General features: G+C 43.0%; 1 protein-coding gene across 1 annotated transcript in view; it reads right to left on the reverse strand.

The window, feature by feature from the left end:
- aatkb (apoptosis-associated tyrosine kinase b) overlaps positions 1 to 5000 on the reverse strand; it is a 72028-nt gene that overhangs the window by 45548 nt on the left and 21480 nt on the right. The window lies entirely within an intron of this gene.

The following is a 5000-nucleotide window of genomic DNA, read 5'->3' on the forward strand; positions in this document are numbered from 1 at the left end:
TGAACCAAGTACAGCAGGCCTACAGTAGCCTACAGTAGGCCTGTCAGCGTACACCCTGAAGGACTCTGGGTATGGGCTACATGTCTAAAAACTTGTGCAAATATCTATTCAAACCCAGTGTTACATTTACTGATATACAAATAGGTGATATAAGGAACGTGTGTGTGTGTGTGGTGGGGGGGGGTTTGGTTACCTAGCCTATATCGCCCATGTCTTTCTGATGCACCAAACCCCAGCTGGTATCACACTTTTTTTGTTGCAAATAGACTCAGTCAGGTCGCAATTGGACATAATTATTACTATTATTATATCATTAGAATAGCATTGCTATTTATTTAGACCTGCAGTCGGCAGGAACAGTGTCGAGTAGCGTGAACTATGCTTCCGTTTTGCACCGAGTAGAATGCGCACGAGACCTCTGTGTCTCGGGCGCATACTCCTCTCACTCCATCCCCCACTGTTGGCAGGAATATGCGCACTTCTTTTGTCTTCATTTACTTTTCTACTTAGTGGTCAGGATGTTTGTAGAAGAGCTTGTATACTGTCACCCTCCAGATGATGAATATTGACTCTGTAACAGGCAAATTACGACGCGTTGCATCATTCCCCTGTCGTTGCAATGAACGTCGCCAGCATAGCGACAGTAGGCTATACAAAGCAGCATGAAATTACCTCGCATCTCGATCGGAAAAAACCTTCCCTTCCTCAATATACAAGTCTCCTGCAGAAACGAACACTTCTATTGTGTACTTACAAGTGAATGAATGAAGGGTTTTCTTGTTACAGTCCCCATGATCGACGAATAGGCTGTCGATAGTTTCCCTCAGGCAACAGTAACATGGGAAGTATAACGCGGCAGAAAATACACTCATGTTTGCATATTACCTCATTTAGGGGCGAAATATATGATGAATACATATGTACAATCATGACAAGTTACCATTTGAGTGCATTTGGTCGTTTATTCAGTAGAATTATCCACGTAATGTCACTACAAGGCTGCTTCCGATTTCGCGTTGTTTCACAGGGCAGAAGTTACTTCCGCAATGTCCGAGGTTTGTAGTTTTGTAGTTTTCTTAAACGAAATACCATATAAGGCGTCCCAATGTGTTTAGAACTGAAGTACTACATGTCTGCCACCCAATGGAGTGGAAGTTGAACTACATTTGATATCCTATTTGAAAAAAACGGCCGTTGTAATCAATACGGCATCTCGTCGACAAAAGTCGCCTGTGGCGCCCAGAGGGTTAAAATGAGATTGAGTAGACGTTTTTACTTGAAACTAGAAAAATAAGCTTGCTAAGATTTCATTTTTTGCATTGTGTAGCTACTGTTCTTGGACACTGGGGTGTCAGGTGATGTAGCACTCCTGTCCTCATGTCCCCATATCCCCTCCTTTCAGGAGTAGCTGATAGATGGAATTAATCTCAACAAGGGGAGAGAGAGAGAGAGAGAGAGAGAGAGAGAGAGAGAGAGAGAGAGAGAGACAGGCAGAATGACAGGGAGAGGGAGGGAGAGGGAAGGCAAAACAGAACAAAAGACAGAGAGGCAGAGAGTGGAGAAAGAAAAGATAGAGAAGGAGAGATAGGCAGAGTTGTGATGCCTGGATGGCTGGCTGGCAGCCACATATGTGAGTTAATATCTCTGACAGACAGGCAGGGGGTGAGGGGGTTTGGAGGGGTTGAGGAAAGAGGTAAGGAGGGGTTGAGGAGGGAGATATCGAGGTGGATTAGGGGTTGAGGAGGAAGGTATTAAAGGTATTCTGGGGACACCATGGGTTTGGGGTTATCGAGGAGGCGGGAAGGTAGGAGGGGGGTATCCAAGAGGACAGGTACTCGTATTAGTGGGAGGAGGAGGAAAGTTTGGAGGGGGTGAGGAGGGAGATATCAAGGAGGAGAGGTACTGTATTAGGGGGTAAGGAGGAAGGTATTAAAGGTATTCTGGGGACACCATGGGTTTGGAGGGGGTTATCGAGGAGGAAGGAGGGATGGGGGGGTATCCAGGAGGAGGGAGGTGAGGAGGAGTAGGAGGAGAGCTACTGTGTTAGGGGAGAAGAGGAAGGTATTCTGGGGACACAGGAGTACCATGGCCTCCCTCTACCTCTGCCAATATCCAGACTCTCTCTCTCTCTCTCTCTCTCTCTCTCTCTCTCTCTCTCTCTCTCTCTCTCTCTCTCTCTCTCTCTCTCTCTCTCTCTCTCTCTCTATCTATCTCTCTCTCTCTCTCTCTCTCTCTCTATCTCTCTCTCTCTCTCTCTCTCTCTCTCTCTCAGCCTGCTCCTCATAAAAATAAAATGACTCTACTTATGATGGTGACTTAATCTGGAACTCTCTTTTCCTCCCCGAGGACTTCTGAATATTTTCTGAATATATTTTATGCATCTGCGTTTTTCTGTCTATGCAGTATCATCTGCAGCCTTGGCAAAACTGTATGCGGAGGAAGATAAAGATGGGTAGAGATTAGGGTCGACCGATACAGGTTTTTTAATGGCCTATGCGATACCGTTTATTTTTTTTCATTACCCTTGGCCGATACCTGATTTCCGATACCCGATATTTGGGGCCGATATGGGTTAAAAAAAAGAGGTTAAAAAATGACAAATATTCCAGGTCTCAAGTTAAAAATAAACATTCCTTTAACATTATCAAATTGAGGTAGAACTTGTAACATTTAAACACCCACTCTAACAATCAAGTAATGTCTAACAATCAAGTAATAAAAAAATAAAGTGTCTTGGTTCCTTTAAAAAAAAACCCAGAATGACATAAAATAATAAATATTGAGTATCGGCCAAAACCACACACGTATCGGCCGATACGATACACTTAAAATATGCAAATATCGGCCCAATATATATATCGGCCTATCCTAAGTAGAGATAACCCACTGTAAGAGCTGCAGTGTTAATTGAACACTAAGAGAGTATTGGAGCAACAAGGAGAGTGTTAAAATATACATGTATTCTGTGTTAAATATTTTAAAATGTACTGTGTTGGAACGCTGACTCAGAAAGTCAGGTCTTGCAACGCATCACAATAGTACATGAATCGCAATGCATCGTGATAGAATCGCATTGTTGTGCGGGGCTCTAAATGAACTTATTTCCTCACCAGACAAAATCCCTAGTGGATGTTAATCTTACTAACCAAACGCACACTATTAGTCAAAGTGCCTAGTAGGTTGATCTTTTCTACCAGTCAAACAGACAATTCACCAGCATTTGGCCGGTTGGCATGTGTATCTTGATGCGCATTGAATCATGAACCCTTTGCCTAGCAGGAACGCCGTCTCAGAAAGTCAGCTCTTGGGACAGACTACCGGGACAAACTGCTCTTGCCAATACAATAGATTATAGAGTCCAGGTTGAATTAGCAGGGCTTTTTCTGAACGGGGAAATAGGGGCGCTCCACCCTCATACCTCCGCAGGTGCTCCCTCATACTACTTTTTAAAATATATACAAATTACTTTTTTGAGCGCTCCTAGTAAATTTCTCAGTCACGGGGGCCTACAACTTGCCATGATGCTCCCTCATGCCAAAAATTCCTAGAAAAAGCCCTGAATTAGTACAGATTAGTCATTAACACGTTAGAGGCAGATGGGCTCATTAGTGAAACTGCCTAGGTGCCAGTGGAAACAGTACGTTGGCTCATTTGGGACAATACAGTAGATAATTCAACTCTTTTTTATTGCCCCTGTGACTGTGTGCTTGCTGCATTACTGAGCTCCTTGGTTAAAATCTATTAATATGACTGTGGTGCTTCAGCTCCTCAGTTAAAATCTATTAATATAAGTCTGCTGCGTACCTGACTCAGTGCTCCGTAAACCCTACATAAATTACTGTAGAAATTAAGTATGCATAATAAATACGTACTGTAAAGATAATGACTCACCATCATTATACATTAAACATTAAACACTATTTTCCATTCTTCATTATAATAAAGAAACACCATCATTATCCTTCTTCTTCTACTACTGCACTCTCTTCTTTGTCTTAATTTTTTCTGCTGATCCTTTTTATTATTTCTCCTTATTCTTCCTTTTCTTATTTTGCCTTTTAATATTACTTCTGAAACTTGGTTTGGAAGCTTTTCCTACACTTTGGTGGCAGCAAGAAAACGAGCATAAACAATTCTGCTCAAACTCTGACACACGCTGTGTATTCAGCAGGCTGAAGGAATATTGTGGGTCGCCGGAGTATTAATCCGGCTAATCTTAGTTTACTGGACACAGTCTCACTAGTTTACTAGACACTGATATAGTCTCACTAGCTTACTGGACACTGATATAGTCTCACTAGTTTACCGGACATTGATATAGTCTCACTAGTTTACGAGACACTGATATAGTCTCACTAGTTTAACAGACACTGATAGAGTTTCACTAGTTTGCAAGACACAGAGCGTCTCCCAGATTTACTCACCCCAGTTGCCCTGCCGTGTAAACCAGGAGGCTGGGGAGGTTCAACTCAATAAATCACGTCCTTCCCTTTAGCTCAGAATAATGAGTCTAAACAGCTCCTTTACATTCATTTATTTAGCTGTCTTCACTGGAGAGGAAAAATCAATACAAACAATTACCAGGTGAAATTGGCTTGTTCCAATGGGCAAATCCTGTCTCTGCAACACTCCAGGGATGTGCTTTGATTTTTAAAACCTGAACTGCAGACCTCGCACACGCACACACACACGCGCATGCATGCAAGCTCACACAAACACACGCACGCATGCACGCACGCACGCACGCAAACACACACCCATAACTATGTGTGAGATATGTGAGATGTATGTGTGTAGATACTGGTGTGCAGTGTGTAGGTGTACTTGATGGTGGTGGTGCACTATGCGGGTTTACCCGCTCGTCCGAGTTGCCTGTTAATGTGAGTTTATTACCCGGTGAGCAGACGGAACGTCTTCTGATTGGCTCATCAGGTGTCCATTATTCCCAGAGAGCGTCTAAGCTGCTTCTTTTCATAACTTTCTGGGGAACTGCCATTACT

Source organism: Engraulis encrasicolus, chromosome 17 (assembly GCF_034702125.1).
Source record: "Engraulis encrasicolus isolate BLACKSEA-1 chromosome 17, IST_EnEncr_1.0, whole genome shotgun sequence".
In the NCBI taxonomy this organism is placed as follows: Eukaryota; Metazoa; Chordata; class Actinopteri; order Clupeiformes; family Engraulidae; genus Engraulis; species Engraulis encrasicolus.